The sequence below is a fragment of the Erythrolamprus reginae genome, chromosome 1 (assembly GCF_031021105.1).
Source record: "Erythrolamprus reginae isolate rEryReg1 chromosome 1, rEryReg1.hap1, whole genome shotgun sequence".
Lineage (NCBI taxonomy): Eukaryota > Metazoa > Chordata > Lepidosauria > Squamata > Dipsadidae > Erythrolamprus > Erythrolamprus reginae.
In genome coordinates, this window is record NC_091950.1 from 251,309,812 (window position 1) to 251,334,774 (window position 24,963).

Consider the following 24,963-nt stretch of genomic DNA (forward strand, 5'->3'; position numbering starts at 1 on the left):
AATAACAGAGGGGGGGAAACCAGCCGTGTGTGTGTGTGTGTGAGAGAGAGAGAGAGAGAGAGAGAGAGAGAGAACTCTTGAACCATTTCCAATAGCTTACCTGTTATTGGAAATGGTTCAAGAGTTCACACACATACACACACACACAGGGATTGAAAAAGAGGAGAAGATAGTAATAATAGTAACAGATTTTGGTTTTGTTTTATTATTAATTTCTTTTAATAAAAAAGAAGGGAATTTTTTTCTTATTTATCTATCTATCTATCTATCTATCTATCTATTTATTTATTTATTTATATTTCTATGCCGCCCAGTCCCAAAGGGACTGCCGCTCAGACACTATATTTTTCCGCCCACACCGAAAAAAAATTAGAGGGAACATTGCCCGTAGGAGCCCATCACTACATATCTCGGGGAAAAAACCTTTATTCCTATTTTTTAATCTTTATACTCAGGCAATGCTACACAATTCTTCATATCTTCTTATTCTCCTTTCCTATTTTTATAATTATGCAAAAGCACAATACAGTCTTTCCTGCTGTGCCTCGCTTCCTCCCTATGCCTTTGTTTTGTTCAAAACGCTAAGCAATGTCGTGCCATGAAAGTGTCAGTTTTCCGTGCTTGTGCTGTGCCTTCTGATATACTTCCCTGTAAAAGAGGCTGCATTCGGCCTATTTCAAAGGATGCATTTGTATGTGGCCTCACTTACTTCTCGCTAAGTTATTATTTGGTCTTATGCTTATAAATCCCGGCCAAGTCATTTCTGGAAGAACTACATCATTCAGACATTTAATTAATAACTGTTTGGATTAACTGCTAGAGCTAATGCCTTGGCTTACATACCTGCCATTTAATGATCCCCCAGGAATCTCCACTCTACTCTATTAAATTTAAGGCTATTAGCCTGAGGGGAACAATGTAGCTCAGAAGACAAGGTCTGTCCAATGAAGCTTGCTGGTCTGCCAGATTTGCAATGCAGAGTGAAAAGAGAGGATGAATTTGAATCTCAGTTTCATTACAGAATCAATGAGATTCACTTTAAAAGGTTAGTTCGAAGGGGTCTTCTTCAGGGGCAATTAGAAACTTAGATACTATTATTATTGGAAACACTTTTTAGATATCACTTCTATGAGAAGGTGCCAAGTCTCAAAGATGCTTCAGATTTCTCAAAGGGTGTTCAAAGGCTAATAAGAGTGATGGGCTCCTATGGATATGGTCAAGTACGCAGAACCGGTAGAAAAAAATTGATTTTTTTTCCCCTTTTTTTCTCTTCTGGGCTCTGGGTATATTTTTCTTATCGCAGTAAATGAGATTGAATGTACAGTGATCCCCCGCTCGTTGCGAGGGTTCCGTTCCAGGAGCCCCCGCAACGAGCGGGTTTTCGCGAAGTAGCGATGCGGAAGTAAAAACACCTTCTGCGCATGTGCAGATTGTGTTTTTATTCCCACAGCGCTAGCGAGGAGCCGAAGATTGGGGGCGGCACGGCTGTTTGCCGCCGGCATGGAGGGCTTCCTAGCAGCCCCCCAAACCCGGGTTGGAGGTCCGGGGGGCGCTGGCTCTCGCCGCTTTCGAGCTGAATCCGGGAGCGAATTCGCTCCTGGATTCAGCTCGAAAGCGGCGAGAACGAATGGCAAGGAACGCCTTTTCTACGCCGTTCATTCTCGCCGATTTTGAGCTGAATCCAGGGGCGAATTCGCTCCTGGATTCGGCTCGAAAGCGGCGAGAACGAATGGCAAGGAACGCCTTTTCTACGCCGTTCATTCTCGCCGATTTTGAGCTGAATCCAGGGGCGAATTCGCTCCTGGATGCGGCTCGAAAGCGGCGAGAACGAATGGCAAGGAACGTCTTTTCTACGCCTTTCATTCTCGCCGATTTTGAGCTGAATCCAGGGGCGAATTCGCTCCTGGATGCGGCTCGAAAGCGGCGAGAACGAATGGCAAGGAACGTCTTTTCTACGCCTTTCATTCTCGCCGATTTTGAGCTGAATCCTGGATTCGGCTCGAAAGCGGCGAGAACGAATGGCAAGGAACGCCTTTTCTACGCCTTTCATTCTCGCCGATTTTGAGCTGAATCCAGGAGCGAATTCGCTCCTGGATTCGGCTCGAAAGCGGCGAGAATGAACGGCGTGGGCGGGCGAAGGGCGGGCGGCAGCGAGGAGTTTGCGTGGGCGGTGGGGAAACTCCTCGCTGACGCCAGCAAGAGGGGGAAGACTCAGGGAAGCCGCCCAGCAGCTGATCTCCCGGTTGCCATCTACGCATGCGTGCCCACGGGCACGCATGCGTAGATGGTATTTTGACTTCCGGGTTGAAAAATAGCGAAGTACCCTGTTCGCAATGGTTGGGGACGCAATAAACGGGGGATCACTGTATATAATTTTAGAAGAGCTGTGCAGGTGTGTATGTTTGTACATATGCATACAGTTTATATACTATTGTTATTATTATTATTATTATTATTATTATTATTATTATTATTATTATTAATTAAATTTGTATGCCACCCCTCTCCGCAGACTCGGGGCGGCTCACAGCAGCAATAGAAAACAATATACAATACAAATCTAATATTACAAAGTTAAAAACCCATAATTTTAAAAACATGCACACAAATATATGTTAATAGATAATGTGTATTTTTGTGTGCCTGTGTGTAATATGTAATATCTAGGGCATATATACATAGAATTAAATAGCATATTTTGGATGTTCATTAATAGTAAATAGATAGGGAAATTGCATCTCTTTGAGGCAAGGAGTGGCCAGGCACCCTAACCCTAACCCAACCCTTGATGTGAGTGATGTCAAGTTGGCCACCTTTAAGCCAGTCACATGACCTTTAAGTCACCCCGGTCACATGATCATCAATCCATATCCACCTGGTCACATGGCTGACAAGCGACAGCCACAAAATAAGCCATGCCTACAGTATAGTAATAATTTTTTTTGCAGCCCTTCACTGGCTGATAAATACAAATGATGTACAAATCTTCCAAAACTTAAAGGTCGTGTGCAGGGGTGGGTTGTGACTTACCTTGCTATCGGTTTGCTTCCTCCCTGAAAAACAGATGGTTGCCACCTGTATAGTGCTGGAACTTGGCTTCTGCATATGCTCAGAAAGAAAAATAAAAATAAAAAACCCCATCCCAAACAAAATGGTGATGCATGTGCAATGCCAAGAACTCAGCTTCTGCGCATGCTCAGAAGAAGAAGAAAAGAACCTCCCCCAATTGAAAAATATTCAAAAAGATTCCAGAAAAAAATGGCACACCCCAGGAATTGGCACCGGATTGATGACATCATCAGTGGGCTGCTACCAGTGCGCCACACCAGGCAGGAATGATATGGAATGTTTGTGTGTATGTTTTTATATAAGGTTTTTTTTTAGGTTTTTAATGTAAAATTGTTATTTTAGACTTAATATTAGATTTGTCATTGTATACTGTTTTATCACTGCTGTGAGCCGCCCCAAGTCTGCGGAGAGGGGCGGCATACAAATCTAATAAATAAAATAAAATATAAAATAAAATAAAGTAAAGTAAAGTAAAGAAAAGTAAAGAAAAGAAAAGTAAAGTAAAGTAAAGTAAAATAAAAAATAAAATAAAATAAAATAAATAAATAAATAAATAAAAATTAAAAAAAGTAAAATAATAATAAAATAAAATAAAATAAAATAAAATAAATAAAATAAAATAAAATAAAATAAAATAAAATAAAATGAAATGAAATGAAATGAAATGAAATGAAATGAAATGAAATGAAATGAAATGAAATGAAATGAAATGAAATAAAATAAAATAAAATAAAATAGTGTGAATAAATAACAAAGGATGGCTTTAACAAGGATGGGTCAACCATAACAGTTCAAACTCAAGTTTCATCACCTAGAATCTCTTGTGCTGTAGAATTTAGTGAGAAAATGAAGGATTTCAGTATTGTGTGGATTTGGAGATGTGTTTCGGTTGATCGGTTGTGGGGTTTTTGCATTTTAAAAATGAAATAAAAGGTAAAACAGGTCTGGCAGACATAGTTCTCTCTAAGCTGAGCAGTGAGCAATCGCTCACTTAAAAATCATCATCAACTCAGAGTTTTCCAAACCTGCCCAGAAGCCGAGAGGGAAAGAGTGAGAGGGAAGGAGAGAGAGGGGAAGAGAGGAAGAGAGAGAAACGGATAGAAAAAAGAGAGGAAGGAAAAGAGAAAGAAAAAGAATGGGACTAACGAAGAGAGAAAGAAAATCAAAATCTAGTTTGAAACTAGCTCAACTATTTAAGTGGCATTTTGATATTGATAGAGTTGCCCTATTATGAGCTCACTGTTATAGACACACGGTACAGTATTTTATTTTGAAATTCTCTGAGGCAAAACAGGGTGGGTTTTTTATTTGTTTGTTTGTTTGTTTATTTATTTATTTATTTATTATTTCTGTGCCACCCAGTCCCGAAGGGACTGCCACTCAGACACTATAGTTTTCCGCCCACCCCCCAAAAAAAATTAGGGGGAACACTGCTGGCAGACTTTTTCCTTCTTGCAAAGTATCCATAGGCTTATGTCAGTCAGAGTCTGCCTGTGCTTCAAATTAATATAATGCTATATTACTTCCTCTGTTAATATTCTCCTGCCATAGTGGCAAGGCTTCTTAGTATAATCTTCAGAATTGCATTTTGTGTAATTCTGTTTTTTCAAACAACTCAAGCAACTACTACAGGGCAGCCATGTTTTCAGGCTTTATCAGACAAATCAGAACTAGAAAATTCAGCTGAAAAATTCATACATGGCAACAATTATGTATTTTCTGTGCTTCTTGGGAAAGTTGCGGATGTTTCACACTTTTTGCTACAAATCAAAATTACCTTTGCATGCAGCTTCATTTCTACAAAAAATAGTATTTTCCCATGCTTGTCATTTTGCAAACTGTATATGCTCCATTTCTACAGGTGCTTTTTAGGAGAGCACACAGAGCAAGTTCCTAAGATCGGTGCCTCCTAGAAAAATTTGATTACAGTTCCAATAATTTACTACTACATGATTTTTGGCCATAGTGGTTGGAGATAAACGGACAAAATTGAAATAGCCAGGTACAGAAATTGTAAATATTTTTAAACTCTTGTTTGTGGACAACCTGTTCATTTTAAATATGCAATAGCTAATCATGGAATAGCGGTTAACAACAACATGACCTATAAACAGTCAATTAATTAATGATTTACTCAGAATTCTTTCAGCACTCTGCTTAAGATTTTCTGGCACTTCTTCCACTAATTCTAGTCTCCAACAAAGATGCTCCTTCAAAAATCCTGTTTATTCAATGAAAGCAGAGCCTTCTTGGCCAACTTAAAGGGCTCATTAAATTGCACCAGAGGTTGGTGAAAACCATCTTTTAGTGTACATGCCATTTTTGTTCAAATGATGTACCTTCCTAGTGTACATGTTTTCTTTTCTTTTATAAACTTTATTAATTTTCCATAAAAATTGACAAACATACAAACATTTAACATAAAGTTGGGGTTACAATTCCCCCTTTTGTCATAGAAGTCAAATTTCCTTACAGAAAAAAGAATACATTGTTAATACCTTAAGTCAAAATATTAATTTAAATGAAAAGAAGAAATTTTATTCAACCTTATATTTAAAAAACTTCATATATAAACAAAACAAGAAGGTAAATCATTACGATACATCTACAATTCTCATATAAATTTTGTATTTAATTTTTCTTCTTATTTATCCATATATACACCTTATTCCAAATCACATAGAATTCTGATTCCTCTTGGTTATTTAACCATCTTGTCGTCATATCCATCTCAGCACAATCTAATATTTTCTTAATTACCTCTTCCTCTTTGGGAATATTTTTTCCTTTCCAATTTTGCACATATACTATCCTGGCTGCAGTCAAAATATGAATAACTAAATGAAGAATATCTTTCTTATATTTCTGTTTAGTTATACCCAGTAAATAAAATTCTGGGGTTTTTTCTATCTCTTGCAATACTATTTCTTTTATTATTCTTTCTATCATTTTCCAGTATAACTTAACTTTGCTACAGATCCACCATTGATGATAATATGAACCTATTTCTTTCTTCCTAGTGTACATGTTTTCACCTGGCATAAAGTTTGATAACAGACTATTGAGGGGAGATTTGACAAAAGCAGAGGAAAACTGTTTATGCTGAGTGAGGTATGAGGCTGAGAGGCAGCAAAAAGGAAGAGTTGACTTGTTCTTCCTGCTATTAAATAGTCGCAGCTATGTTTACAGAATTCTTGTTCATAACATCTTTCCAGACTCTCTGACTCACTTATAGAAGCAAGCAAATCATGCTGCAAGCTGACTGAACGGTAACAACGTTATCTCTTCCTGGAAGCTAAAAGGCATAGTATGTCTGGCACTTTTCCTCTTATTTTATTGGCTTCCTGTTTTTCTCTTACTTAAAGGCTGGCTAAAGATGTTTCGTGTCTTTCTTTGGTGGTTGTTTTTTTCCTGAAGAAAAGGCACAGGAAAGAATGGAAGTCGTAGCCCAACACATGAAGAGAACATCAGGTTCTGCAAAGTTGCTGCAGAGGCCAGCCTATGAACTGAAGTGCTCCCACACAAATGTTCCCCAACAAACATTTCTGTCCTCTGCCATAGCTCATTCAGTAATCTATATCTCCATTAGCTTTTGCTCTTCTTTGGCTGTAATCATAGTGATGCTATGGTTCCTAAAGCCTCTTCTGCAGCTACCTGCAGCCCTGGGAACAGAGGTGAAATACTCGTGCCTGCGAATCGTCAGAGAGCTGGCCGTGAAGGGTGCGCAACGCTCTGCCCATCCACCAAGATACCTCCATTTGGGTTCTTTTACCCTCTGTACATGCACAAAGTGTTCTGCAGCCCACCCCACTATTTGAAAAGCACTGCCCTAATCCTAACTATTGAAACATGGCATCTCAAATCAACAATGCTTATTTCTAAATAAGCAGATATATCTTATTTGTTTGTTTGTTTAATATCTATGCTGACCATCTTCCCTACTACCCTGTTTTCCCCGAAATAACACTTCTCCTGATAAGCAGCCCAATCGGACTTTTGAATACATGGCAATAAGGCCAAGCACTTATTTCAGGGTTCAAAAAAATATAAGCCAGGGTCTTATTTTGGGGAAAACACAATAGATGATTCTTGTAGGATTACCACCAAGATACTTTATCTGCCCAATCATTCAAGCTCTCTGGCCATCTCATTTTTTATAGATTAGATTAGATTAGGTTAGGTTAGGTTAGGTTAGGTTAGGTTAGGTTAGGTTAGGTTAGATTAGATTAGATTAGATTAGATTAGATTAGATTAGATTTGTATGCCACCCCTCTCCGTAGAGTGGGGGCAGCTAACAACAGTAATAAACAGCATGTAACAAATCTAATGTTTAAAATAATTAAAAACCCTTATTGTAAAACTAAACATACATAAAAACAAACATACCATGCATAAATTGTATAGGCCTAGGGGGGAAAGGGTAGTTCAGTTCCCCCAATCCTGATGACAGAGGTGGGTTTTAAGGAGCTTATGAAAGGCAAGGAGGGTGGGGGCAATTCTGATCTGCGGGGGGAGCTGGTTCCAGAGGGTTGGGGCCGCCACAGAGAAGGTTCTTCCCCTGGGTCCCGCCAGACAACATTGTTTAGTTGACGAGACCCGGAGATGTCCTACTCTGTGGGACCTAACTGGTCGCTGGGATTCGTGCGGTAGAAGGCGGACCCGGGTGTATTCTGGTCCGATGCCATGAAGGACTTTATAGTCATAACCAACACTTTGAATTGTGACCGGAAACTGATCGGCAACCAATGCAGACTGCGGAGTGTTGGTGCAACATGGGCATACCTGGGGAAGCCCATGATTGCTCTCGCAGCTGCATTCTGCACGATCTGAAGTTTCCGAACACTTTTCAAAGGTAGTCCCATGTAGAGAGCGTTACAGTAGTCGAGCCTCGAGGTGATGAGGGCATGAGTGACTGTGAGCAGTGACTCCCAGTCGAAATAGGACCGCAACTGGTGCACCAGGCGAACCTGGGAAAACGCCCCCCTCGCCACAGCTGAAATATGTTTCTCCAATGTGAGCTGTGGATCGAGAAGGACGCCCAAGTTGCAGACCCTCTCTGAGGGCGTCAATGTTCCCCCCCCCCCAAGGGTGATGGACGGACAGATGGAATTGTCCCTGGGAGGCAAAACCCACAGCCACTCCATCTTATCAGGGTTGAGTTTGAGTCTGTTGACACCCATCCAGACTCCAACAGCCTCCAGGCACCGGCACATCACATCCACTGCTTCATTGACTGGACATGGGGTGGAGATGTAAAACTGGGTATCATCCGCATACTGATGATACCTCACCCCATGCCCTTGGATGATCTCACACAGCGGTTTCATGTAGATATTGAATAGCAAGGGGCAGAGGACCGACCCCTGAGGCACCCCACAAGGGAGAGACCTAGAGGTCAACCTCTGATCCCCCACTAACACCGACTGTGACTGACCAGAGAGGTAGGAGGAGAACCACTGTAGAACAGTGCCTCCCACTCCCAACCCCTCCAGTCGGCGCTGAAGGATACCATGTTCGATGGTATCGAAAGCCGCTGAGAGGTCGAGAAGCACCAGGACAGAGGATAAACCCCTGTTCCGGGCCTTGCCTTGGCTCTCATTTCCCTAACAGAGTAATTGTTCCTGCCAACTAAATTTAAACCATGATGAAATTTCTTTGGTGTCAGTGTCAATAGTGCTTCCTGTTCTGTTTCATATTTGCTGTCGCTATCACTCTGTTGACAGAGTAGGTTCAGACAGAGAGGGTGTCAGCCTGAAACCCTGCGAACTAAACGGGCCAAATGAGATCATTTTGAAAGCAGCACATACTCTTGCATCACCCATTAGATAATTTAAATATATATATATACACAGACTACCTATTTAAGGAAATGGGACCATTGTATAACCAACCTGCTCATAATAAGATCTTGCGAGCATTTTAAAATTATTATTACAATATCAGAGCAATTGAAGAGTCAGACTGGATCAAACAAAAAGTTTTGGTGTTTGTACCGGTATTTGTTTTTCACAATGGCTAAGCAGATACTGATGAGATCACAAGTAAAATGGGAATTTTTCTCCTTGTGTTCCCCAGCAACTGATAGTCATAGGAATAACACCATCAATAATAAATGTATATAATATGACAATAGTGGCCATTGCTAGCCTTATCCACTACGACTTGAACTACTTCCATGTTGAAGCCATTGAACATTGACATCACTACATCATCTTGTAATGGACTCTATAACTCAGTTATATTTCCTTTATCACGCCAGAATTTTTTATCATTTGCCTTAAACCGAAGATTCCAATTAAGTTCAGAGATTATAAAAGAGAAAAATGTTTCTTTACAGTATATATTAGTCATCATGCATAATTTTATAAATGTCTGCCTTTTGAACAAGACACCAGTATTGTTTCATTGTTCAAAAACTTCTACTGTATGTATTCATTAGGTACAGTACCTATAAGCCCAGAGTTCCATTTTTCACTATATTTCATATATTTCACCATATTTCACTATAAATGATCAATTATGAGTAATGCTAGAAGTTGTAATTCATTAAGGTTGAAGAGACACAAGTTTCTTGACCTATAACTAAATATGGGAAGAAAGTGAGATACATGAGTGTAAATTCTTTTTCATATATCTTCAACATTATTACTATAAAGGCAACAGTGCAATCAAAGCTACCAATTCCTTAGAGCCTACTGGCCATCATTCATATAGAATTCTTACCAAGTAACTTACGATGTCATAACGTACTGGCATATGTGCAGATCAAAGCAGTGTGATCTTTTGTAATTGACAGATAGAAATTTTGTCAAAGCAATAATTTTCTAAGTGCTTGACAAGATTTTTTGGTATGGCACCCAGTGTGCCGATAATAGACCATCATCACTGGTTAATACCATAATCTTTCAACTTCAGTTTTGATCTTGGTATTTATGATCTTTTATGTCTTCTATTCTACTATCCCCTGGTAATTGCCACATCAATTATCCACAGTTTTTCTTTTCAACCACAGTTAAATTTAGTGATGAGCAGTTCAGAGTTTGTTATGAGGTGGATAGCTATATGTTTTAAATAGTGATGGGCGAACCCAACGGTGTTCGGGTTCGGCAAGTTAGGACGAACTTTATGCAAAATTTGGCCGAACCCGAACTGAACCCGAACCCAAATGGGGAATCCCACCAAGAGATTCCGGGGGCGGAGCTTTGACATCATGTATACCGGCAGGTTGCTAAGGACGCCAAGGTGATCACTTCCTGGATTCCAAACACCGAACGTGACCCCGAACTTTGCCCGAAGTTTCAAAAAATTTCGGGTTCGTGTTCGGCATATCGAACACCGCAAAATTCAGTACAGACCCGAATTGTGCTGGTTCGGTTTGCCCATCACTAGTTTTAAATGAAATAAATAAAATAAGACTGTATCAGTTTACACTCAGAAATCTCACAATATTTTAATCTCTCATCTTTAAGTACTTTCTCAACTCTATGCTCCTACTAATTTTTCATTAGTGACTTTTTACAGATATTCCAGTGAATCATTTCAGCCTCTCATTGTTTATAATCAGTTTGTCAGATCTTTTTACATGATCAAGGAGAATCAGTTTGATTTAGCGATTAAGTCATCAAACAAGAAAACAATAAACCATGGGTTCCAGTCCCATCTTAGCAGGTTTGGATTGGTTCACCCATACTGTTAGTGAGCTGCTGATGACATCGTGATGATGTCACCAAACTGGTTCAGTCAGTGCTGGTCCATGGGCACCGCCATCTTTTTTTTGAATTTTTAAAAATATTTTTTCCTTATGAGAATGTGCAGCAGCCGGGTTCTGGCACTGTGCATGCGGTCACCATCTGTGCAAGAGGAAGCGAAGTGAACTGGCAGCAAGGTAGGTTAGAACCCACTCCTGCATCTTAACTATGGAAGTCAGCTGGGTGACTTTAGGCTAGTCACATTCTTGTAGCCCAACTCACCCCACAGAGTTGTGGGGAAAATAGGAGCAGGGAGGTGTGTTGGATATGGTCATCATCATGAGTTATTCGTAATAATATTAATGGTGGGATAAAATTAAACAAGTAAATAAAGTGATTTGCTCTTTCTTCTACTTCTTTGCAGAATCTACAGCTTGAATCTTTTGAGGATTTTTATTACTATATTTGTACTCCATCTTTATGTTTGGTCAAAGTAAGATGCTGAAGAAACCTAATACAGTCCTTGCCTCCATTTTTTCTCAAATAACAATCTGTGAAAAGGGATAAAATGGGACAGATAAAGTTTAAAAGACAAATCTTCTTCTTCCCCACATCAAATAAATAAAATAAATAAATAATCCCATATAAAATTCCCTGTGAGTCTTTTATTTTTCATATATTAGCTGCTAGTCCTGTAAAACATTAGGCTTGTTGCCTTGCTGCATTTTATTTTAAATGAATATTTTTTTTAAAAAAAACTGCTATTTTTCGCTCACAATCATCAAAGGAATGTTTTTAACTAATGTCTCGGTTCTATTTTGGGGTTTTAAACCTGATTGTAACTTTCAGGAAATCCACAAAGATAAACAAATACATATGGCTTGAAGGCCCTTCCTGTTTTGATCCTCCCCCCCCCCCAATTTGGGTTGCTTGCATCTATTCCTTTGTGGTTCCAATTGTTCATGAGGACCAGAACTAAAGAGGGAGAGGAGAACCAAAACTAGCTCTCTAAAAATGCAATCCAGAATTTGATTAAAGGCAACCTGGAGGATGAAAATAGTTCATTAAACCTGATTTGGTAGGAAGGATCTTCTGTAGACCTTAAAGCCTAAGGAAACCTTACAACGAAGAATTCACTCTTTCAGATGGTCTAGTTCCAAATTAGATTAGGCTTTCTAAAACCATTCCCTATAATTGAATCAGCAAAGAAATAGACTCTGGATCAACTGATATTTCCAACCACATTTAAAATATATCCCAGTTATCGAAGTGAAATGTTACTAATACATAGGTTACAACAGCCATGTAGAGCTTCCCCTTAGCAATAGATATTATTGGTGTGTTAACAATGGCTGTATCATTATAGCTCTATTCAGAGTCAAGTACTGATTAGTGATGGGAGAACCGAACCCGCACAACTCGGGTCCGTACCGAAATTTGCGGTGTTCGGTATGCAGAACACAAAACCAAAAATTTTTAAACTTCGGGCAAAGTTTGGGGTCGTGTTCAGCATTCGGAGCTTTGATGTCACCGGCAGGTTGCTAAGGACGCCAAGGTGATCACTTCCTGGATTCCATGGAATCCAGGAAGTGATCACCTTGGCATCCTTAGCAACCTGCCGGTGACATCAAAGCTTCGCCCCCAGAATCTCTTCATGGGAGGGATTCCCCGTTCGGGTTCAAATTTGGGTTCAGTTCGGGTTCGGCTAAATTTTGTGTAAAATTCGGGCGAACTTGCGCAACCTGAACACCGTTGGGTTCGCCCATCACTAGTACTGATATATATTCCAAAATACTCACAATGGGACACTGTTCCAGTTTGTGATTCAGGTGTCTAAGAGTATCCTTGTCTTCATCCAGTTTCCATCTGCTTCTCCTCATCCAATCCATTACTGATGTAAATCTTGATATAGATCTTGAAGAGAAAGAAAGGGTTACTCCTTGGTATAAAAGTGACACTGACATCTAACTCCTTGATTATAGATTAATTCTATATTCTATAATTAATCCTATAATTATAAATAGGCAAGAGAGAATCCACAGACAAATCTCCAAACTTTCCCATGTGGTAAAATATATGAATTGCATCTGAATTTAGAAACATGGCACATAGGCAATGGCCTGAAATAATAATAAAGGAATAAAGCAAAGCAACCCACTAAACACTTGAAAGAATGTGGCATTAGATGTACAAAGACTTGTGAATGGCTTAATTTGAAACTAGACCAGATCAGGAGCCAACCACTCAGCGAAAGCCACACTTCAAATAGTAAAATCTTGCTCACTCAGCAGTGATAGCAAATAATGTCAGCACAGTTAAGATGGAAAGTTAAAAAAAACTGCTATGAAAAAGGGATGGATAGAAATCTGATTATAAGACATCCTTCTGCACAAGCAGTAGAATCATAACCAGGGGTCAAATCCAGCAGGTTCTGACAGGTTCTGTAGAACCGGTAGCAGAAATTTTGAGTAGTTCGGAGAACCGGCAAATACCACTTCTGGCTTGCCCCAGTGTTGGGTGGGAATGGAGATTTTGTAGTACAGTAGTCCCTCACCTATCGCTGGTGTTACGTTCCAGACCGGGCCGCGATAGGTGAAAGCTGCGATGGGGAATTTATCGACTGATGGTACTTATTTAAGTATTTAAATTGTAATTGTTTGGTAAGTTTTCATTGTTTTAAGTGTTTATAAACCCTTCCCACACAGTATTTATTTTAGATACAGTATTTAAATACAGTATTTACAATTTTAGATTTTTTTTTTTTTAAAGCCTGCCGATCGAGTTCGGCGGGCTGTTTAAATCTGCTGATCGACTTCCTCAGAAACCCGCGATGAAGTGAAGCCGCAGTAGGTGAAGCGCGGTATAGCGAGGGACTACTGTATCCACACCCACCAAGCCACGCCCACAGAACTGGTAGTTAAAAAAATGGATTTCACCATGATCACAACACATTTTTTCCATTCCAATCAAATTTCTTAACCAGTTATTTTGACGGAGTCTGATGAATAGCATAGGTGAGAATGAAAGGTACATATGTGTGCACGCTTAAGCAAAGGCTTGCTAGTGATCTATTATGATCAGTAAAGCTGTGAGATTGCTAATTAATTGATTGATTGATTGATTAATTAATTAGAAATGGGGCTCCATGATACTGGTTACTTCCAAGTAATGTGTTTTATTACACTTAGCTCATAAAAAGCATATTTTGACATTGTTTGTCACTGGAGTTTTACAAACCAGATCCCACTTCAGGATCGGAATGGGGCATGGCTCGATGGCATTGTTTCCCAAGTTGTGTCTTTTATTCAAGTTTCAGAGCACAAGCATGCAGTTTGGGTGAAGGCCAAGCCTATCAGTTTTCAGCTTCAATGTTGTTAATTGTTTTGCATTCTTTAGCGGTTTCCCATTTCCTGGACTACAGCAAATTGCTAATTTAATAAGTATTAGACTTATCTTTGTACTTAAAAGCATTCTAAGTAAACAGAGCTTAACACAATAGTATGTGTTTTCCAAATACAGTGATACCTCGTCTTACAAACGCCTCATCATACAAACTTTTCGAGATACAAACCCGGGGTTTAAGATTTTTTTGCCTCTTCTTACAAACTATTTTCACCTTACAAACCCGCCGCCGCCACTGAGATGCCCCGCCTCCAGACTTCCGTTGCCAGAGAAGCACCTGTTTTTGCGCTGCTGGAATTCCCCTGAGACTCCCCTCCATGGGAAAACCCACATCCGGACTTCCGTGTTTTTGTGATGCTGCAGGGGAATCCCAGCAGCGCAAAAACAGGCACTTCGCTGGCAACGGAAGTCTGGAGGTGGGGTTTCCCAGCAAGGGGAGCCTCAGTGAAATCGCAGCATCGCAAAAACACAGAGGTCCAGAGGTGGGGTTTTAAGGACTTCAGTGTTTTTGTGATGCTGCGATTTCACTGAGGCTCCCCTTGCTGGGAAACCCCACCTCCAGACTTCCGTTGCCAGCGAAGCGCTCATTTTTGCGATGCTGGGATTCCCCTGCAGCATCGCAAAAACACAGAAGTCCAGAGGTGTGGTTTCCCATGAAGGGGAGCGTCGGGAGAATCCCAGCAGCGCAAAAACGAGCGCTTCGGCTGGCAAAAGGGGTGAATTTTGGTCTTGCACGCATTAATCACTTTTCCATTGATTCCTATGGGAAACATTGTTTCATCTTACAAACTTTTCACCTTAAGAACCTCGTCCCGGAACCAATTAAGTTTGTAAGACAAGGTATCACTGTATATGCAAACATGCCAAGGTCCCTAGCTCTTAGATCTACTCCTATTTACCCTTGTAACTCTTAGGAAAAGGCTTATATGATTGATTGGAATATCATTTACTCCAGGCTGAAGATGGCTGATCCTAGAGCAGTGATGGCGAACCTTTTTTTCCTTGGTGCCGAAAGAGTGTATATGTGCCCCTATCATACATGCGCAAGTGCCCACACTCTTAATTCAATGTCTGGGGAGGGTGAAAACAGTTTTCCCCATCCCCTGCAGGCCCTCTGGAGGCTGGAAATAGACTGTTTCCCGACTTCTGGTGGGCCCCGTGGGCTTGTGTTTCGCCCTCTCCAGGCTCCAAAGGGTTCCCTGGAGCTGGGGGAGGGTAAAAAATGCCCTCCCCCATCCCCCTGGTGGCTCTCTGGAAGCCAAAAATTAATTTGTTTGTTTGTTTGTTTGTTTGTTTGTTTGTTTATTTACTTACTTACTTACTTACTTACTTACTTACTTACTTACTTACTTACTTACTTACTTATTTATTTGCCACCCCTCTCTGTAGAGTCTGTGTGAGCCAAAAATCATACAGGCACGTTGGAGCTGAGTTAGGGCAACGGCTCGCGTGCCAGCAGAGATGGCTCCACCTGTCACCTGTGGCACCCGTGCCATAGGTTCACCATCACTGTCCTAGAGTCTTCAAGTCAAGCGTCCCCACAATGCTGTTCCTTTTCAGCATTTATTTCCCTAAGGCTGTGATGACAAATCTATGATGTGCATGCGCAAAGTGGCACATGAAGCCATGTCACCCAATACGTGTGGCCTTGCTTGTTTGTCTTTCGGGTTTCTGGAATGCATGTGCATGTGACAATTAGCTGTCCATTGGGCGTGCGGCAGTGACAAAAACAGATGTGTGCAAGCATGCCAGCCAGCATACATCCATGCTAGAACCCGGAAGTTCAGTTTTTATGTAGTGCGGTCCCACTCAGTGCCAAAAAAGGTTTGCCATCACTGCCCTAAGGCATATTCTCAACTACTTTGATGAGTCAACATCCCTTAAATTCTAGTTAGTGTCAACTAGACATGCCATTTTAACTTACCAGCCAAACTTATTATAGGTAAAAACTTAGAGTCCAATAAAGCGCCTTCAACAGCTGTGAGAGATTCCTAGTCTATTTTATCATTTATAACCTCTGTTATCTTGGTGTGGTCTTCATGGGAGTTTCCAAAATCCTTTCCTTCATGCCAAATCTATATCTCCATCTCTTTCTATTTTCAAAATCCAATCCAAAGTCATATCCTCATTCCTTATCAGCAAGCAATAGCTTCATTTAGAAGTTAAGAAGAAGGACTAAACCCTAGAACACCCGATATAGGAGTGTCGAGAGTTTTGTTCTGTCTTCTTCATCACTCTTGCTTGGAGCCACACACTTGGAAAGAGTAAAGCCATTGTCAAAGCCCCCCCCCCAAAAAAAACCTCTAGCTCTTACAGGCAGCTCTATGATATCAAAAATCACTGACAGTTATAATAGGACCAAAAGAACAGCACTCACCCCATGCTGATTCCATTCCAGGTAATCCTCAAGAGTGACCAATGCAGGGTCTCTCCGATACCTAGATCTGAATCTATGATGACAAAGATCCAGATCATCCAATTTTTCCAAGTTTCCTATGCAGCTTAGACCCAAATATTAGCCAGAGGTCATCTTGCAGAGGATCCAACCCATTCTTCAGTGTCCAAATGATTGTATAGCTTCCAGATAATATGGCAAGATAATGTTGTAGGCAACTCAGTGGTCTTTGCATAAGAGGCATTTAAGCTCTTATTAAGTTGGGGTGGCATGCCTATTTATGGAAAGACGATAAACAAAAACAAACTGTCTTTAACAAACACATGATAAGAAAATCTCTCCTTAAAACCTGGTATGAGACTAAAAGAAAATTTTACAACAAAATTCCTAGATGGCTATCTACCATGGAAGCCATAGTATATCCGAATTTAATAGACCCTACCAAGACCATAAAATATAAAGATATTTTACATCCAAATGGAGAAATTAAAACTAAACAAGAATTGGAAATACAAAATTATAGGATGGACGAGTGGACATATATGCAAATAAAATCAAGATATAATAAGGATAAACAAATACCAGGTATAGCAAATTCCACCCAAACTCTAGACAAAATCTTAACAGGAAACGCTGAAAAACAGATAACTAAACTATACCAGATTTTATTAGAACACGAGAAAGAAAAAGAGATGATTAAAAATCCAATGGTAGCCTGGGAGAAAAACCTACAAAGAAAAATCCATATAGCAGAATGGGAGAAAACATGGAATACAATAACCAAAATCACCCTATCATCAGCCTATAAAGAAAATTATTACAAACTATTTTACAGGTGGTATCTACCACCGGCAAGACTTGCCAAAATTTACCCAGCACTACAAAATGTATGTTGGAAATGCAATAAAGAAAAAGGAACTTTCTTCCATATGTGGTGGTCCTGCCCTAAAATCCAAAAAATTTGGGAAACAATTTACAAATGGTTAAAGGAAATCACAAAGGAGGAAATAGAGTACTCACCGGAGGGGATGCTACTCGGAATTTGGAAAAAATCTTACTCGAAACAAACCCTTTTTTTAGTGACTCACATAAATACAGCTACAAGAATTGCAATTGCGCAAACATGGAAGAACAAACAGACCCCCAATATAAATTTAATAATAGAAAAAATATATACATGTGCAGAAATGGATAAATTAACAAACCTACTTAAGGGAAACAGAATCAACGAATCTAAAAGCATGTGGAACAATTGGCACGAGTGGATTCAAAGGAAAAGATTTGTATAACCTTATACAAAATAGCAGTACAAACCTTAAAAAAAAAAAAATGAAAATACCATTTGAATGTTTTTACCCTGTTTTGCATTGCATAGTATTAAGTTATTATTATCCATATAACAACTGTAACCGGTAAAAAAGTTGGATAAGACCTGTAAACTGTATAAACAAATTGTGATATATGTATCTATAAAACAATAAAAAGATTTGCAAAAAAAAAAAAAAAAAAAGAGGCATTTAAGCTCTGAGTGACAAGCTACCCCTTAAAAAAACTGAAATGGTTTGTTAGTTTGAAAATGATTTAGATATTATATTCATTTTTTACACCATTAAATTCCTAGGATAGGTCTTAAAAATAAATGTATTAGCTTGAAACTAATTTATTCAATCATGTTTCTTTTTTATATATATAATAAACTTTATTAATTTTCTTAAAATTAACAAACATACAAACACACACTTAACATAAAATTGGGGTTGCATTCAATCATGTTTCACCCTTACTGTCCTCCACTTGGTTTGTCTCAGTTTAAGGTATAGCCATTGAATTTTGTAAAGTCCAATTTACAAATATTTATGGTATTTGATTTCCCCCCACCCCAACAAACTGTAGTTAAACATTGAGGTTTAATGTATTGTGCTAGCCCAGACATTAAACAGAAGCTTCATGGTTTAGGCTTCCATTATGATTTGCAGTTCTGGCTTAAGTCCCAAGGCTAAAAAGAAAGATTAAGTGGAATTCTTCTCTTTAGAAATCAGCCTAGAGTGATGATTGCAGAAAGAAAATAAATGCTCCCAAAGCAACCCCTTCACTGATGTTTCCAGTCTCAACTGTGAAATATCCATCTGTTTTCCTCTTGGATCTGGGTGACAAGCAAGTGTTCCCTGTCCCTTAGAGAGAAAAAGACAAATTTTGTACTGTGGTGAGAACTCTGATTTTGAGTAAGGGTTTTCTCCTTAAATTGTGAGGTCATTGTGATGACTGTGCCTGTGCATTTTTGGCATTTTAAAAATGTTTGGAAGAAGCTACCCAAAGGTTTTCTGATGGGACAGAGAAGAATTTGAAAACTTCTGCAGAATCTGAAGCTAAAGAATTTGTGGTTTCTGTGACTCCCATTTTTTCAAGGACATCTCTTCCATTTCCTGTGTCATAACTTTGGGTCTTTTGCTGAGCTTCTGGTGGAGGGGAAGGTCACATTTTGAATGAGTCATTTAAAGGGAATACAAACTGGTCTTTCAACTCTTAAAAGGACAGATTCCTCCTTTCTCTGCAGTTCAGTTTAGCTTTTCTTGAGGAATTTTTTGTTTGAATGAGAACTGAAGCATATTAAGGAGTTGCAATTAATATGCTCTTGCAGTGGCTGAGTTCACACAACTAATTAAGAACAAAAAGAGGGCTAACCTAACACACTTGCTAAATATGAAGCAAATAAACAGCATTGTGACCTAACTGATGGTCAATTCGTGCAACAGGTTAAGATGATGGCAGGGTTCAAATAAAATATTATACCACCAATGCCGCAACCACATTTTAGATTAACCCAGGATGCTTTATGAATACTGACAGTGCATGGATTCCAGTAACCAAGTTTACTATTTGCAAAACATGCCTATGTATGCAGGTAACATTACATTCACAGGTAGGGTTTAAAATATGCTGAGAACAACTACATTTGGCATCTTAACTGATTTTCAAGTGAATGTAGTATAATCTGGTTTCAGCTTCCCATTTTCCCCCTTTCTTTAACTCTCAAATTAGCCCATTTGTTTCTTTATATACTAAGAAAGGAACCACCATGTGACAGCTGTTCAAATTACCATTTGATAAATAGCTACAACTTGAGTAATTAGCATGGTTGTGTGAAGTAGCCTATAGCAAAATGATCAATATACAAACCAATTAAGGTAAATTATATATTTTGAAACTGGTTGAGTAACCCTGGTTCCTTCATCTTAACTAAATAATGATGTCAAGGAGGCTTATATACTGTTCAAAAAATAAATAAAGGGAACACTCAAAGAACACATCCTAGATATGAATGAATGAAATATTCTCATTGAATATTTCATTGGCACAACTATTCCATTGGCACAACAACATGTGAAATTGATTGTCAATCGGTGTTGCTTTCTAAGTGGACAGTTTGATTTCACAAAGATTTGATTTACTGTTTTTAAGTGTTCTCTTTATTTTTTTGAGCAGTGTATTTTGTAAAGCAACACGGTCTTTTATTTCTAAAGGGGAATTGAAGCAACAAAGCTTATGTCCACTTTCTGCAGAGCTCACCATAGGGGAGGAGGCCGAGAGAAAATGTCTAGGATTGCAAGGTACTACAGCAGGGGTGTCAAATTCATGTCAACCTGGCGGCATCAGAAGACATATCGGGACTTCTTTCCTCTTTGATAAATCGGGTGTGGGTGTGGCCATCATGTGACGTATCCGGCCTGTGGGCCAGAAGTTTGACAGTCCTGTACTACAAAATTAGATGAAGTAGAGCAGGGGTCCCCAAACTTTTTACACAGGGGGCCAGTTCACTGTCCCTCAGACTGTTGGAGGGCCGGACTATAAAAAAAACTATGAACAAATCCCTATGCACACTGCACATACCTTGTTTTAACGTAAAAAAACAAAATGGGAATGTACTATTTAGAGGGGGGGGGGGAGAAGTCTGAAATTCATACATGTTTATGTTTTGTTTTTAATTTTCTTTTGTTAACATATGATTGGCTATACAAGGTTTTCTTGGTTTATAGAAAAATGTATAAAAATATTTATAGAAAAATATATAAAGAAAGAAGGAAGCACTTTGGCATAATGGTTAATAAGTTAGAAATATAATTGGTGTTGTACTTTTTGAAGGAACATTAAGGAGGGAATTTAATTAAAAGAAAAGTATGTACCTGGATGACAACATTAGAAAAAAAAATTTGCAACTTTTTTGATGATTGATATTAGTTACTGACAAAATACTGCATTTTATTCAGGGAAAATTAGATGGTACATGGTATTGTTTGAATGAATGTTGAGAGAAAAATTTTAAAAAATTTACATCCCCCCCCCCAAAAGTCCTTCCTCCCTCCGCCCCTCCATTCATTTCATTCTTCCTTCCTTCCTTGTTCCCTCCATTTCTTCTTCCTTCATTCTTCCTTTCCTTCCTTCCTTTTCCCTCCATTTCTTCTTCTTTCCCTCTCCCTTATTTTCCTTCTTTCTCATTTGTTTTGTTTCCCTCTCCCTCGTTCTTTCCCTCCATCATTTTCTCATTTTTCTTTTTCTCTCTCACATTCCCTCCCCCTCTCACTTGTTTTCTCTCCCTCTCTCTCTTGCTTTCTTTCTCTCTCTCTCTCCTTTTCTTCTATCTTCCTTCCTCTCTTCTTTTTTTTCCTGCCCTGCAACACGCCGTGGGGCAGTCAGCTGCAAGCAGAAGCTCCAAGACGGTGGCACCGATGTCGGGTCGCAGTACATTGCTGGCGCTGCACTGGGCATGGGCACGGACTGGCACTGGCCCACTGGCTGGGCCGGGACAGAGGTGCCAGCCCCATGCCCAGCGCAGCGCCAGCAATGTGCGGCGTCCTGCAACACATCAAGCTGCCGCCGGCGCCAGTGCCTTGCAGCCAACCGCCCCACCGCCACCCCACGCAACTGCTCAGTGCCCTCCCGCTCGACCCACATTTGGCTGCACCACCTTCGCGGCTTGCCCTGCTGCCCCGCGCCCGCCAGAGCTGCCCGGTGCAGACTAAGTGCGGGGCAGAGTAGGCAGCGGCGGTGGCTTCAGGCCCGCCCCCAAGCTGAGCTTCCTTTGGCTTTCTTCGAGGCAAAACTGCAAAGCTCACCTGCCGCCTCGAAGGAAGCCAAAGGAAGCTCAGCTCAACGAGGACCGGCTGTTGGTCTCTTGAAGCTGCCGCCGCCGCCCACTGCAGAGATCCCTTCGCCCGAACGGAGGCGGTGGTGGCGGGCTCGAGGGACCAAGAGCCGGTCTTTCTTGGCGCTGAATAGTTGCAGCCTCTGAGGCTGCCTCCGCCTCCAGGCGAAGGGATCTCCTCGGTGGGCGGCATCGGAGGCTGCAGCAACGCAGCTCCGAAAAGGACCGGCTGTTGGTCCCTTGAAGCTGCCGCCGCTGCCGCCGCTGCCGCCTCCATTCGGGCGAAGAGATCTCCGCAGTGGGTGGCGGCGGTGGCGGCAGCTTCAAGGGACCAACAGCCGGTCCTTTTCGGAGCTGCGTTGCTGCAGCCTCCGATGCCGCCCACCGAGGAGATCCCTTCGCCTGGAGGCGGAGGCAGCCTCAGAAGCTGCAACTATTCAGCACCGAGAAAGACCGGCTCTTGGTCCCTTCAGCCCACCGCCTCCACCTCCGTTCGGGCGAAGGGATCTCTGCAGTGGGCGGTGGCGGCGGCAGCTTCAAGAGACCAACAGCCGGTCCTCGTTGAGCTGAGCTTCCTTTGGCTTCCTCCGAGGCGGCAGGTGAGCTTTGCAACTTTGCCTCGAAGGAAGCCAAAGGAAGCTCAGCTTGGAGGCGGGCCTGAAGCCACTGCTGCCGCCTACTTCTCCCCGCGCTTTGGCCGCACCGGGGCCAAGTAAGCCAAGGTTAGGCCTGTCGCCCCCGGCTCCAAGCGCGGGGCCTGGGCGGCGGGCAAGCATCGAGAAGGCCTCGCCGTCGCCTGGCCGGGGAAAAGCTCCCCTCCCCGCGATCCGGCCGTTAACAAGTTAGTGCGCAGGGGTCCTGATGGCTTGTTTACTGTCCCCTCCAGATGCTCTTGCAGGGCTTCCAGGCTCCCCGTGGGGCAGTGAAGAAGCAAAATAGCAGTACTCTCCCGCTGTCTCTGCCCCTCTCTTTCTTGCTTTATTTCTCTCTCTCACTCCCTTTCTATCTCTCCCTCTTTCTCTCTCTCTCCCTCTCCACAGCAGACCCCCCCAACGCAAAAGTGCCCAAACACGCGCAAACCTCTCTGGTGCAAAACAAAAAAGCAAAAAAGCGGCACTGGAGGGACCAAGACGGTCTGCAGCTGAGTGTCTGGAGGAGGAGGAGGTGGAAAGCCAGGGGGCGGGGAGGAAAGCAATTGGCCAATTTCTTTCTCGCCTTTAGGGAGAGGAACTGTTGCTGCTCTGCCATAGGGTGCTTTCCTCCCCGCCCCCTGGCTTTCCTCCTCTTCCTTGCCGCCGCCAGACGCTCAGCAGCAGAGTGGAGGGGAGATTCAGGAACTTAGTATATAGATTGTAAAATCTCGTACGCTGCTGCGGGCCGGGCAAATGGCCTCAGCGGGCCGCATCCGGCCCGCGGGCCGTAGTTTGGGGACCGCTGAAGTAGAGCATCCCCAGTGTTGACTGTGGTCCATCAGGCTATGCACAGTTCCTTAGCATGCAATTCCTGTGTTCAATTCCACAGCACTGGTTGAAACTGTTTACCTGGGCACCGGGGAACGGCATGTGGCACCCCTGCACCACGTTTTGGCTTCCAGGTTGATTCAGGAGGCCTTCCAGGCCCAAAACTGGGTACAGGGGAGGAGGGGGAGGCACATGTATAAAACCCCCCAAAATGCAATGCAAGGATCCCATGCATGCACTTTGAATCCTGCACATGTGTGTCCAATGCATGTGGGGGGGCCATGCATGTGCAGCAGAGACACAAAGACTAGCTGGCTAGCAGAAGGTGCATGCGCAGTGCAGCTGGGCTGGGGCAACGATAGGTGTGCCTACAGAGAAGGCCCTGCATGCCATCTGGGCCATAGGTTCACCATCACGGGGCTAGAGTCCGCCCTAACTTCAATGGCATTGCTCCTACCAATTCTTGCTAATGAAAGACAGTGGTGAATTTGAAAGCTTCTGACCAGTGTGTTTCATTAAAACTTCCTATAGTGCTGATGGAACTCTATAGTTAGTGCAATAATCTAATTTCATGTTTCCTACAACTCAGCTCCATCATATTTTTCTGTCACCCAACATGCATTCATGCCTGCCAGTTTTCATCATAGAGCATTTACCATTTGAAGAGGCCATATCCATTTGAGTCAAGCCTTTAATTTGCACTTTGAAGTTATAGCAGAGCAAAAAGAAGCTCTTGTGGTTCCTAATTATTTTCATCCCTAACCCTTCCTGTACTTTTCTCTGCCTGGGCTTCATAAACAGGAGCTAAAATGCAGAATTGTTCTTGCGGCATCACCAAAGCTGCAAATTGGAATGTCAGCAAAAATGAAGACTTATAAGGAAGTAATTTCCCGGGAGAAAAAGGAGGAGGCATCTGTCTTTTATAGAGAGAAATTAGTATTTCTCTCTTTTCTTTGAAATCTTTTCAGCAAACTCAGCCTCTGACCCAGAGGTGGGCTCCTCCCAGTTTGCACCAGTTCTATAGAACCGGTAGTAAACCGGTGGTGACCCCACACAACCAATTCTGTTGGTGCCGGTCCATGGTCACTGCCATCTTTTTAAAAAAAAAAAAATAATTGGTGGTTTTGCTTTGTGCAAAAGTAAAGTTGAAATGAGGTGAGCAACCAACAGCCATTTTAGAGGCCATACATCTCTCTCAGTAATGGGCATTCCCCGGAATGGGGGGAATACCATTCCAGTAGGAAAAATGGAGCTGACCGGCTGCCGTTCACAGTCGCAACTGGCAAAATTCCAGCGATTTTCGACAGTTTTTTAAAAAAAAAAAACGGCGAAAATCGTCAAAATTTCACTCGCACAAGGATGTTCACGTGAGATTTGGTTGATGCGCATGCACTGCAGCCAAATCTCACCACACACCTGAGAGCCCCAGCCAGCAGCAATAGCGGCTGCAGCAACGCCGGGCTCTAGCCGCCCAACCTACTCCCCATGCTGCAGAAGAGGGCGAAGAAGCAAGCAGCAGTAAAGGTAGGGAAAAAAGAGACCGGGCAGCGGCGACACAAAGGGGAACAGGTGGGGGGAACACTGGAACGAGTGGCGAGGACATGGAGAGGAAACTTTTGCATTGGGGGGGCGGCTAGAGGTCTCTTACCTATGCAGGCAAGGGCCAGTGGAGAGGAGAAGGCTCTTCTGCTCCCCTCTTGCCCTTTGAGTTGCAGCTGAAGCCATGTTTCACCGATTTTTGGCTATTTTTTGCTTCTGCACATGCACGGAAGCAAAAAAATGCTGAAGATTGGCAAAATCATGCATATG

At 41.7% G+C, this 24,963-nt stretch overlaps 1 long non-coding RNA gene across 3 annotated transcripts; it reads left to right on the plus strand.

Annotated features, from left to right (window-relative positions):
• The first annotated feature begins 908 nt into the window (after positions 1-908).
• Positions 909-11,392, plus strand: LOC139160536 (uncharacterized). 3 transcript variants are annotated; one of them, XR_011557956.1, is made up of 4 exons: positions 909-1,045; positions 4,931-5,071; positions 6,090-6,180; positions 11,182-11,392. It is a non-coding gene; the product is annotated as an uncharacterized lncRNA (long non-coding RNA). The 3 variants fall into 3 exon arrangements; XR_011557957.1 differs by lacking the exon at positions 6,090-6,180; XR_011557954.1 differs by lacking the exons at positions 4,931-5,071; positions 6,090-6,180 and adding an exon at positions 6,285-6,376.
• The last annotated feature ends 13,571 nt before the right edge of the window (positions 11,393-24,963 follow it).